This window comes from Pogona vitticeps, chromosome 9 (assembly GCF_051106095.1).
Source record: "Pogona vitticeps strain Pit_001003342236 chromosome 9, PviZW2.1, whole genome shotgun sequence".
Classification (NCBI taxonomy): domain Eukaryota; kingdom Metazoa; phylum Chordata; class Lepidosauria; order Squamata; family Agamidae; genus Pogona; species Pogona vitticeps.
This window is the reverse complement of record NC_135791.1, coordinates 428,683-440,903: the sequence shown is the minus strand read 5'-3', so window position 1 is coordinate 440,903 and position 12,221 is coordinate 428,683. Positions and strand designations below refer to the sequence as shown.

Sequence of the window (12,221 nt, the reverse complement as noted above, 5' to 3'; positions counted from 1 at the left end):
GAAGCCTCTGTGCTGCAAGGTCAGAAGACCAGCCATCGTAAGATCGAATCCATGCAACCAAGTAAGCCCCCATCGCTTGTCCCAGCTCCTGACAACCTAGCCATTCGAAAGCATGCAAATGCAAGTAGATAAATAGGTGCCACCACAGTGGGAAGATCATGGCGTTCCATGTCTAGTTGCGCTGGCCATGTGACCACAGAAATGGTCTACGGACAAATGCTCGCTCTACGGCTTGGAAACGGGGATGAGCACTGCGCCCTAGAGTCGGACATGACTGGACAATTTGTCAAGGGGAACCTTTACCTTTACCTAAAGAGCCCACCTCATAATACCACATTTTCATCTCTTCTTTTTCAGTCCCCACCTCCACTCCAGTCCTCCTCCTGCTCCTTCACAAACTTCTGGTAAAGGGTGATCATTGTCATCCTTCTTCAGCCTACAAATGTGTGTGTGTGTGTGTGTGTGTGTGTGTGTGTGTGTGTGTGTGTGTGTGTGTGTGTGTGTGTTTGCACACACAGGCACAAATGCACACAATGATACTTGGAAAAGATATGCAAGCAGCCTAAAGTCTCTCCGGGGCGGGAGCCCTTTGGTTGGCTTTTCCTTGTGATCCGGAAGGGCCTTGTCTGACGTGGCACCTCACTCCTGGAGGAGCCCGGGACAAGGGTGGCACGCTAGTGTAAGATCCCTCTGGGTTAATTTGACACGTTCAGCATCCAAGAAGGTCAATAAGCTTATTCTTTTTTTAATAATAAAAACAGTGTTGAAGACCAATCTAGCAAATGTCTCTTTGCTAACTCGAGTGACTGAATCTAAATATCTCATTATCAGCAGTATAAATATACTATATGATGGGTTTTGCAATAATAATTAGCTAGACAATTAAGATAGAAGTGAGATGTTGCCGACTGTTTCCAGGCCCATTTTTAGTAGCAGAAATAGCCTTGGCACAAGGAATTCCAGGGCGTGTCTTCCCGAATGGGGAGGAGAGATTTGCTTTGAGCCTTAGTCTGTCCTGTGCGGGAGGGGCTCTCCTAGGCGCTGCTCCTCAGCCCCAAAATATGTTCAGCACCGTGGAAAGCTCCCGCAGGCTGTCCATGTGTGGCTTCATAGCCCCTTCTCTCCCCAAACCTCACCCAGCAGCCGCCACTGAGAGGGGGTCTAGAACCAAAATTTTCCCCATCCGTTAGATGGAATCCGTGCGGGTCACTTCTCCACCTCCCTTCGGGCTGTCGGGCCCCACTGCTTTGTCAATTTTTCTCATGGAGGAGGGAGTGACTACCTGGCCATGATGGCTATAGCCATCTTTCAGCAGTGGTGCCATGCTGTTCCTTTGAATGCCAGTTATTGGAGCAACAAGCAGTATGATCCTGGAGAGGTCAAGTCCCGCCTGTGGGATTCCTGGAGGCAGATGACCAGCAGCTTTTCTGGGAGACTGATCAGCCCAGCTTTTGGTCCTGGAGCATTCCTCTTTCCTTCTGCATCTGCATCTGCCACACGAGGGGTGCAGCCCCTGAACTACAAGGAGACTCTTTCAAAGGGGTGGCTGGCATTTGGACCTCCTTCCTCCAACGGCCCTTGGCAGCCGAACTCCCCTTCATTGGCAGATCCTCTGAGGGAGCAGCAGGAATTTCCCTGCCCCTGCATTTCACCTAAATGGCAGAAAGCATTTCACTTCCGAAGTCTCCAAACTACCTATTCATTTGAGCATCAGAAGAATTTTGAGACACCCCAGAGAGAGCCCTCCTGACAACCCAGATCATTAAAGGGACAGTGAGCAGCAGCAGGAGAACCAGGAAGGAAGGAAGGAAGGAAGGAAGGAAGGAAGGAAGGAAGGAAGGAAGGAAGGAAGGAAGGAAGGAAGGAAGGAAGGAAGGAAGGAAGGAAGGCAGGAAGGCAGGAAGGCAGGAAGGCAGGAAGGCAGGCAGGAAGGCAGGCAGGCAGGAAGGAAGGAAGGAAGGAAGGAAGGAAGAAGGAAGGAAGGAAGGAAGGAAGGAAGGAAGGAAGGAAGGAAGGAAGGAAGGAAGGAAGGAAGGAAGGAAGGAAGGAAGGAAGGAAGGAAGGAAGGAAGGAAGGAAGGAAGGCAGGCAGGCAGGCAGGCAGGCAGGCAGGAAGGCAGGAAGGCAGGAAGGCAGGAAGGCAGGAAGGCAGGCAGGCAGGCAGGCAGGCAGGCAGGCAGGAAGGAAGGAAGGAAGAAGGAAGGAAGGAAGGAAGGAAGGAAGGAAGGAAGGAAGGAAGGAAGGAAGGAAGGAAGGAAGGAAGGAAGGAAGGAAGGAAGGAAGGAAGGAAGGAAGGAAGGAAGGAAGGGCCATAGCCAGCGCTGCCTGAGGGATCCAGGCTGTGAGTGAACTTTTTCCTTTTCTTCCTTCCAAGGCAGCAACCCATCAGGGAACCAGATCTGCCCGGGTGGGGACAACCTGGGGGTTCCGGCTGCCCATGGTGCCACCTGCCCATGAGGTGAAGCTGGAAACCCTGGAGGAGCCACCCAGGATGAAGAAGAGGCTGTCAGCTCTATTACCGGCTGGCTGAGATTAAACCATTTCCCCCATTAAGGCACATTCTTTTAGATGGAATACGTGACGCCCTTGATCGCCCAGGCATTTTGCTCTCCAAAAGGCACACAGGCGCCATTCTGGAACTCGGCTGCCTTTATGACAAGCTGAATTTGCGAGATCTGTCTCAAGTCAATTTGGTTTAACAATGGAGTACAATTCTCCCTTTGATGAATGCCCGTTTCCCTTTAATCTATTACAAGCTGATGAGACTTAAAGGAAATGTTCATCTGTCAGAAAAGTGCTTTCTTCAGAAGCTGCTAAATTTTTGAATTCTTGGACCACTTACAGAATCATTTTCAGGGGATGATTGGGCAGCATCGCTGGCCCAAAGTGCTCTGAGCTGGCACATCTCTGCCAGGCTGTGTTGCGGCTGATCCCAATGGGTATTTTTTTCCAGATGGGGGGCCTTGCTTGTTCCTACAGTTTCCGTCGGGGGTTTCCAGCTTCCAGGGAGGAAGGGAGGTGCAAGCTGGCTGTTTGGATCCACTTGGAGTGACAGGCAAAGGGCCTCTCAGACCCACAATGGGTGCAACGGAGCAGGTCCTGCCCAGAGGTGTCACCTTCTGTCTCATGCCCGCGAAACTGTATTCCAAAGGCGCACAGCCTTTTGCCTGGGCTGGCTGCAAGCCAGGCAGCTCAGCGCAGGCACTCATTCCTGGCACTGGGCTGGGGAGACCCACCAGGATAGCTCAGGCCACCCATAGCTTGCCCAGGGGAGCACCAGAGGACAGGAGCATGCCCTGCCATCAGATGCTTGCTTCTCTCCGCTGGCTCGGTTGGGAGAGGCACCGGGGCAGGGCAGGTCAGCAGCATCCCAAACCTTGGGATTTCCACACAGACCTGGGAAGAAGGCTCAGATCCTTGCTGGATCCCAGAGATGGGCAGGTGAAAGTGGAGAAGTCGACACCACATGGCAGGGAGTGGCAGAGAGAAAGGTTTGTCCCTGCCCGGGACTGGAAGGGGCCGAGCCTTCAGACACAAACGCCGCACCCACCTGTTCTGCACACAAGTGTCAGGGAACGGTGGTGGGATCTGGATCTTGCCCGCTGGCTTCCTGAGTGTCCATAGGACCCTGGCAGTTCTCTCTAAATCCACCATTCATGCTGCTCTCCTTCCCTGTTGCTACACCATGAGGCCTGACCCAAGATAATGTCCGTCTCAGCTCAGGGAAGGTAAATGTGGAAGTCCTACATTCCCAGGTCCTCCTCAGTGGCCGTCCTTCACCGTCCTCTTTGAACCAAGAAGAATGTCGCCCGGGTCTTTGTACTACTTTTCTGCTCTAAGGAGAGAAAAGCAGCAGCTGAATGAATAGGAGGGAAGTCACGAAAGCCCTCCCACTCAGTGGAAAGATTACCATTACAAGCCATTAATTATGTCATTTAATTAGATAAGGAATATTCATATTTCATTAGTAGTTTCAGCAGATTTCAATTATGTTAGTTTCTAGCAGGCCTCTCTGGTACCTAATAAACAGCCACTTCGAATTTTGAGGAGTGGAAGAAATCTTTTGAAGTTAATTACCTTGAAATTAGCTTAATCACAATTAATTTGAACTTCTCTAAGGAATGGCAAAAGGATCACAGGGAATGCTGGACTGCAGCCTGCCCAGAACTCTGCTCCGTGCTGGTGGACATTGGGGGCCCACCCCTCCGCTGGTGTAACACCAGGGCACAGGGAAAGGTGTCACTTTTTCCATTTTCCTCCAGAGTGAGCCAGGATCCATCCCTTGGCACACCGTGAATCACGCCAGAGTGGCCTTTTCTACTGCCCAACCCACCACCAGCCGGGGCCTTCCTTAGATAGCCTAAAGCAAAAGATTTTAACGGAGATATCCTAAGGTGGAGGATGCCCGGGTGCAACAGGATCCCCCCACCCCCACCCTGCACCCCCAAACCCCGTCTCCTTGTTTGCTATCACAGAGTCCTGGCACCTGTTGGGAGAGGCTGAGCAGCTGCAGGAGCTTCTCAGATAAAAACACCCCCCCCACCCCCACCCCCCACCACCCCCCATTGCAGGAGACGCTCGCTCAGAGCTGTCAGCTGCCTCGCTGGAAGATTTCACTGTTGGGAAACAAGACTGCAAATGGAGTCCCCGGGGATGAGTTTCTGTTGGATAATTCTCTCCCCCCCCTCCCGCCTCCCGATTTCTGCTAAGATAGAAAGAGAAACAGGCAAATGCCTGTTTCAACCACTTTGCTTGAATCCGACTGCAAAGAAAATTGCTGTTGTGACAGATGCAAAGGCTCCCTTCTGTGTGCGATGTTGTTCATGTTGTTCGGGGCTGATGGCTTCTGCTCTTCCTTCTGCCAAATGCCAGCGATCAGGGCAAGGCAGGGGCTCACTGGGGGGGGGGGGTCTTCTTCCACTGAAGGCTTGCTGCTGCTGCCCAAGGCTGACTCTCCACCTGCCCCACCCCCTCCCTCGACTGTTTCCCGCAGGGGCCAAGACTCTAAAAGCATCCGACCTTCTTCCTCCCCGTTCGCCTGCCTCCTTGGCCCACCCAAGCAGGGGAGCGCAGGCCTGCTTCGACCTCATGCGCCGCCGCTGCTGCTGCTGCTGCTCCTACTGGGCCAAGACGGTCACAGAGCCATGCCAAGGGGGTGGGGAGGGAGGGACGGGGGGGGGAGAGGGAGAGCTTCCTTAACCCAAGTTAACCCACCCGCCCCTCTGGGTAAGGCTTGTGGCTGTGAGGAGCTCTCCAGCCCCTTCTGACGTTCCTTGGTGACCCCAAGAAGGGGCTTTTCCCCTGCTGGCAGCATCAAGGCGCTCTTGGACTGCCAGGCTGTGTGTGTGGGGAGGGGGGGAGGCTCTTTGTTCCATGGGAAGATTATCGCCACCCGCTAATTGTGAACCAAGGAGGAGCCCCAACGACAGCTAAGAGGCCCTTGACGGTGCCGCCACCAGCCGGCTGCCATCGTAAATAAGAGCAGAGGATGGAGGGAGGTGAAGGCAGGAGCCCTCCGAGAGCTCATTAGCAGGGAGATCTTGGCAGCGCTTCGCCTCCTGCTCTTTAAACTCAGCTCTCTTTGCAGCCCCCACTCCCACCCCCACCCCCACCCCCACACACTTCAAGCAGGCAAGGGGGGGGGGTGACGGTAAGGGATGCCGAATCACGATTTGGACCAAAATGGGGAATGGAGTAGAGCAGCCCCAGCTGAGGAAAGGAAATTTACATCTTGGGTTATGGGTGGGTGGGGGTGCGGGGGGGGGAGGAAGAAGCCCTTTCCCCACCACTTTCAGAGTAAGGGAGCAGAGTCTGCGAGAGGCCAGCAAGGTGTGGCTCCCTGTCAGCAGGTGGACTCAGCCCCGGGAAGGATAGCACCTCATGCCCGATGGGTGGCAGCTGGACCGCAGCGTGGAGGAGGAGGAGGAGGAGGCGTGAAGGCCTCGCCGTGGCATCGGCAACCCTCACCCAATCCGCAACCCAGGAAAGGAAAAGGAAAAAACCCTTCCCCCCCCCCCCGAGACAGCATAAGAAGGAAAAGGATGGGTGGAGGGGGGCTGGAAATCCCACCACCCGGGAGGAACAGACGCCATGACGCCTCAGGGAGCACCGGGCGCGTCCAGGGCACTGGCCGGGCCGGCCAAGCCGACCACGTCCCACGGCTTGTCAGGGAAAAGCTCCGCCAGGCCAGAGGAGAGGAGGTCTCCTTTCCTTCATCCTCGGGGTCCCGGAAAACGCTCCCCGGGCGTAAAGGGGGGCAGGGATGCCTTTGCTGAGGGAAAGGGGCTTGGTGGTGGTTGGCCTGGCTCTCAGGCCCTAGACCGCTCCCTGGACTTCCCCCGGCCTTCGCCCCCCACTGTGGCGCAGTGATGGACTAGGACTCTGGAGAGGTCTGGGTTCGAATCCCTGCTCAGCCATGGAAACTGTCTGGGAGCATGTGGAGCTGGGAACATCTCACTTACCTCAGAAGCCCTGTTAGGGTCGCTGTAAGTCAGTCCTAACTTGATGGGATCTGGAAAGAAAGAAAAAAAATCAAGATTATTCTCAGGGCAATGGCCAATGCCACCCTCGCAGGGAAGGCTGCTAGCCTCTCTCTCTCTCTTTCTCTCTCTCTCTCTCTCTCTCTCTCTCTCTCTCTCTCTCTCTCTCTCTCTCTCTCTCTCTCTCTCTCTCTCTCTCTCTGTGTGTGTGTGTGTGTGTGTGTGTGTGTGTGTGTGTGTGTGTGTGTGTGTGTGTGTGTGGTGTGTGTGTGTGTGTGGTGTGTGTGTGTGTGTGTGTGTGTGTGTGTGTGTGTGTGTGTTTGTCATCATCGGGCTTTCAAGTCTTCTCGGCCTCATCCAGGTTTTGCTTCTTTCCCGGCGCTTCCTGCTTTTCTGCACTGGGGCGTTTGATGGCTTTGAACTCTTCCAAGTAGAGAAGCACAAAACTTTCATTGCTATTGTTCTGGCATATGTTGCTCTGATGGCTGGGATCCAGCGCCGGAGGAACCATATGGCTGGGATTGGGCTGTGCTGCCTGCGTGCGTGCGTGTCTCTCAGAGAGAGCACGCACACAAATAAAGAGCAGCAGGAGCGAGCCGGGGAAAAAAAAATATGGTCCCTAATTAAATGCTCCCATTGCCGCTAAGAGCACTGAATTGCTAAGCCAGCAAGAGCTCATTGCCTTGGCGAGAGGGCTATTTATGTCTGTCTCTTGGAGAGAAAAGTGCGCAGCAGCCCTGCCCTGTTCTGGCACAAGGGCTGCTTCTCCCCTCTCACCCATCGTGCAGAGGTGCTATTATTGCTAATGGAAGATCCACGCTGCACGCAGAGAAGGACAAATAGCCCCTATAATAGCCTGCGAATCTCTCCTGTGATGGGAAACGAGTGGGTGAGCCTGCAGGGAGCCCCGGCTGCTCCGCGCTGGCTGGCTGGCTGGAAGTAATTTGTTCAGGCATCGAAGGCAGGAGTTGGACATGGCCCGTGGTGGTGGTGGTGGGTGGGGTGGGGGTTCTGCTGATTCCCCAGCAGAATGTGGCTCATTCTGGGGTGGTAGGGGCGAAGACCCAAAGCAGCCTCCCCACTCCTTCTGCTTTGCATGATTAACGACAGGGCCGCTAAACGAAGGAGCCCCTTGGGTTCTCTGAGGAGGAGCAGGTGGGCGAGGTGGAGGGGGGGCGCAGGGGCAGTTCCCATCTCCCTCTACCCTGCTGGGTCTCAAGTTGCCCATCATGTGAGTGGAGGGGGTCCGGTTTGTGTGTGTTGGGAACAGCCTTTGTTTCGGCTTCCACGGCAAGAGGCGCTCTGTGGGGGGGCCTTGACCCCAACACCTGGCACAGAATGGCCTCTGCTGCCGGGCTTGAAAGGGAAGGGGGGGGTTCCACTGGGGAAGCTGGCACCCTTCAGTAGGTCCCCAGGTAGGCAGGAGAAATAGCTGGAGGTCCAGGGAGATACTTGGCTTTGGCTGAAGAAGATGCACGTCTTGGCTGTGGGAGGCAGGAGACGATCGAGGGAAGGGCCCTCCTCGGTCATTCTTCCTTGACTCCCAATCTCTTCCGTCCTTTGCTCAACCTGGACGGATATTCTGCTAACCTCACCTCTTCCCTTCCCACGTTTGTTCTTCCTTTGTGACCCTGGCTGGGAGGACGAAGGGGAGGCACCTCTCCTTCCTTCCTTCCTTCCTTCCTTCCTTCCTTTCCTTCCTTCCTTCCTTCCTTCCTTCCTTCCTTCCTCCTACCCACCCATCCATCACCAACTCCTTCCTTCCTTCTTCCTTCCTTCCTTCCTTCCTTCCTTCCTTCCTTCCTTCCTTCCTTCCTTCCTTCCTTCCCTTCATTATCAACTCCCTTCCTGCCTTCCTGCCTTCCTGCCTTCCTGCCTTCCTTCCTTCCTTCCTTCCTTCCTTCCTTCCTTCCTTCCTTCCTTCCTTCCTTCCTTCATTATCAACTCCCTTCCTGCCTTCCTGCCTTCCTGCCTTCCTGCCTTCCTTCCCTTCATTATCAACTCCCTTCCTTCCTTCCTTCCTTCCTTCCTTCCTTCCTTCCTTCCTTCCTTCCTTCCTTCCTTCCTTCCTTCCTTCCTTCCTTCCTTCCTTCCTTCCTTCCTTCCTTCCTTCCTTCCTTCCTTCCTTCCCTTCATTATCAACTCCCTTCCTGCCTTCCTGCCTTCCTGCCTTCCTGCCTTCCTGCCTTCCTTCCCTTCATTATCAACTCCCTTCCTTTCCTTCCTTCCTTCCTTCCTTCCTTCCTTCCTTCCTTCCTTCCTTCCTTCCTTCCTTCCTTCCTTCCTTCCTTCCTTCCTTCCTTCCTTCCTTCCTTCCTTCCTTCCCTTCCCTTCCTTCCTTCCTTCCTTCCTTCCTCCCTCCCTCCCTTCCTTCCTTCCTTCCTTCCTTCCTTCCTTCCTTCCTTCCTTCCTCCCTCCCTCCCTCCCACCCTCCCTCCCTCCCTTCCTTCCTTCCTCCCTCCCTCTCTTCCTTCCTTCCTTCCTTCCTTCCTTCCTTCCTTCCTTCCTTCCTTCCTTCCTTCCTTCCTTCCTTCCTTCCTTCCTTCCTTCCTTCCTTCCTTCCTTCCCTTCATTATCAACTCCCTTCCTGCCTTCCTGCCTTCCTGCCTTCCTGCCTTCCTGCCTTCCTTCCCTTCATTATCACTCCCTTCCTTCCTTCCTTCCTTCCTTCCTTCCTTCCTTCCTTCCTTCCTTCCTTCCTTCCTTCCTTCCTTCCTCCTTCCTTCCTTCCTTCCTTCCTTCCTTCCTTCCTTCCTTCCTTCCTTCCTTCCTTCCTTCCTCCCTCCCTCCCTCCCTTCCTTCCTTCCTTCTTCCTTCCTTCCTTCCTTCCTTCCTTCCTTCCTCCTCCTCCCTCCCTCCCTCCCTCCCTCCCACCCTCCCTCCCTCCCTTCCTTCCTTCCTCCCTCCCTCTCTTCCTTCCTTCCTTCCTTCCTTCCTTCCTTCCTTCCTTCCTTCCTTCCTTCCTTCCTTCCTTCCTCCCTCCCTCCCTCCCTCCCTTCCTTCCTGAGAGGTGAGGGGAATCTCCGCCTTAACCAGGTTGAGGTCTTTCCCGTCTTGCCCAGCAATTTCTGAAATGGTCCTGAGTGAGAAGCTAGACCATCCCCCACCCCTACCCGCCCCCACCCCAAGTCCATTTTTGGCAGGAAAGGGGAAGAGATTCAAAACCTGAAACCAATCCGTTTAGGAAAACAGGAGGAGGGAAGCATCCTGGCTCGTCTGGGTCAGGGACTGGGCTCTTCCAATTGTGGACATTAGGAAGCCCCAATTGTGGACATTAGGAAGTGCCTAGCACCGGAGGAGTTTGCATGTCCTCAAACCGGGTTTCTATGGAGTTGGGATCAGCTTGTTGATTACATATAACAAGCACTAAACTGTTAAGGTTCGCTGTGCCTTGAGAAAAGCGACCAGATCCTCCTCCACCACCACCACCACCACCCCCACCCCCATGCTTTTAAAGCAAATGCCTCTGGAAACACATTGACTGACCTCCTTGGGCACGAATCGGTGCTTCCTTCTCCTCTCTGGGGAGCATCTCGATCAGGAGACCTGACGAGATACTATGCAGAGCCTCCCAGGCAGCTGCCCCCTGTGATCTCTCCTCGTCGTTGTCCTCGTCGTCTTCTATGAGGGGGAGTTCATTTGAGTTCATTTCTCTTTGGCTCTCGGGGGCTGGGGTGCCTTGTGCAAAAACCCGTCCGACCAGGAAGACAGGCAGAGAGGCAGGTCGGAGGCCAGCTCACCGTGAGGGCTGCAAATATCCGCTTGGCCTAGATGGAGGTGGGGGGGGTCAGTCCTCCACTGGTTTGAGTGCATGCACCGTCAGGGGGATCGGGGCCCTCCTGTCTCCTCCGTTTTTGTGTTGCACATATTGCCAGTGTTGTAAGCTACCCAGGGTGAGTCTGGGTCAAAAGGGTGGCATAGAAACCAAATAAGCCAACCAAGCAATGGGGCTCCTTTGGGTGGCCCCCTGCCTGGGTCATATGAAAGGCATGTGCTTCTGCCCTTGGGGCCCATGCAGTGGCCACCTCGGAGCCTGAAGCAGGTGGGTATCCTGAGCTGCAAGGTCTTGAGCCTGTCTGGACCACGAGAGAAGAACCCATTGATGGAGCACCCCAATGGCGGCAGAAGGTCTGGAGCCAAGAGGTCCAGATTTGGCCTCTTACAGGCCCCTAATCCCACTGCCTATAGCCAAAGATGATAGCTTAACCCCCAGCTGCAAAACGGCAATGCTAATCCTCATCTCCCAGGACATGGTCAGGCAGACGGTGCGTGGCTGAGAGGCATCCCAGTAATCCTTTCGGAGCCTCCATTTCCCCAAGAGCTTGGCCGCCAAACCCAGGAAGCCAGCATGCGTTGCCAACCCAGATTCAGCAGTGGCTTCTCTGCACTGGGGTACGCTTTTCCCTCGTTCTCTCGATGGGGACGGCTTCCTACCACTGGGCTACCTACCTTGGCATGGCCTGGCACCTACTCAGCCTGCATGAAACTCCTTGGCCTTCAAGGCACCTCACCACTATTTGCTGCTTTGTCTGCAACAGATAATAGGGCTGCCCCCTTGAAATGCCTCCATTTTTCCTGATTGCCGAGAACCAGCTAAGGAGGAAAAAGGCAGATTAGTTGCCCAAAGCTTTCCAGCCTCCTCACATGGAAACACTCTTAAAATCTCAGTCTGGTTAATCATTCAGCCCTGAGTGCCAGGAGGGCAAAATGGATGGAGTGCCAGAAAGGAGACTCAGAGTCAAATCCCCACTCTGCCATGGAAACTTAGTGTGTGTGGAGGGTGGCGATGGTCAGCTGCTCGGTGAACATCTCATCCCCTCCAAGCCCTTCCAAGGACATCAGAAGAAACTGGACAGCAGCTCAGGGCCATGGCCAGAGGGACCGTCCCCGGGGACACAAAGAGATGTGCCTGAACAGGGCCTCCTCAGAGGCCAGGCAGAGACCCACCCTCGCCTCCTTCCCTTCCTCTGCCCCATGGCAACTTCTCTCCCTGGAGAGGGCTGGTCTGATCCAGCTGCAAAGAATCCCATCTGGGGGAGAGGGAGGAGGCCTTTCCTCCTGAAACATGAGAGCAGAAGAGAAAAGGACGGCCACCAGCACGGTGGCCTTCTGACCTCCAAGCAGGGATCTCCTCTGCCCACCCCCCACCCCCACCCCCGCTGGCTTGGAGTCCCGTGGCTTTCACGCAGGTAAGCTGACCCCAGAGTCAGGGGCTGGAATATTGTACTTCCCAGTGCGTTGCTGTGATGTGCCGTCAAATCAGGACCCACTTACGGCGGCCCTAAGAGGGCTTTCAAAGTAAACTAAGTGAGATCTTGAAGGGGTGCCTTTCCCAGTTCTGCACCCCAGAGGGCTTGCACGGCCGAGCAGGGATTTGAACCCAGACCCCTCCTGAGTGCCAGTCTACCCGCTATTAACTACACCGTCCTGGGTATTCCTTGTTTTCAGTTTAGGAGTGCCTTCTAGTTCCCTGGTGGGAAATGGTTTCCCTTTCAGTGACCACAAAAGTTTAGCCACAGGGCAGGGTGGGAGGGCAAGCTCTTAGCCCCCCACCCATCCACACACACACACCCCTTGCCCCCCCGGCACCTCCTCCCTTTCCTTCTGTGAGATACACACACGGCTCTCTTCCCAAGTGCCCACTGCTGCTTGGTGCCCCTTCTGGCCTTGCAGGATGAAATCCTGGCACACTGGCATGTCCTCTCCACCCCACCCCCCCGCACGCACAAGGCCCCCTCCTGGC

At 54.9% G+C, this 12,221-nt stretch overlaps 1 long non-coding RNA gene across 1 annotated transcript; it reads right to left on the bottom strand.

Annotated features, from left to right (window-relative positions):
- Nucleotides 1–443: 443 nt before the first annotated feature.
- LOC144584282 (uncharacterized) lies at nt 444–6,751 on the bottom strand. Its single transcript, XR_013538431.1, has 2 exons — nt 6,461–6,751; nt 444–3,834 (listed from the first exon to the last, which is right to left on the bottom strand). It is a non-coding gene; the product is annotated as an uncharacterized LOC144584282 (long non-coding RNA).
- Between the last annotated feature and the right edge of the window lie 5,470 nt (nt 6,752–12,221).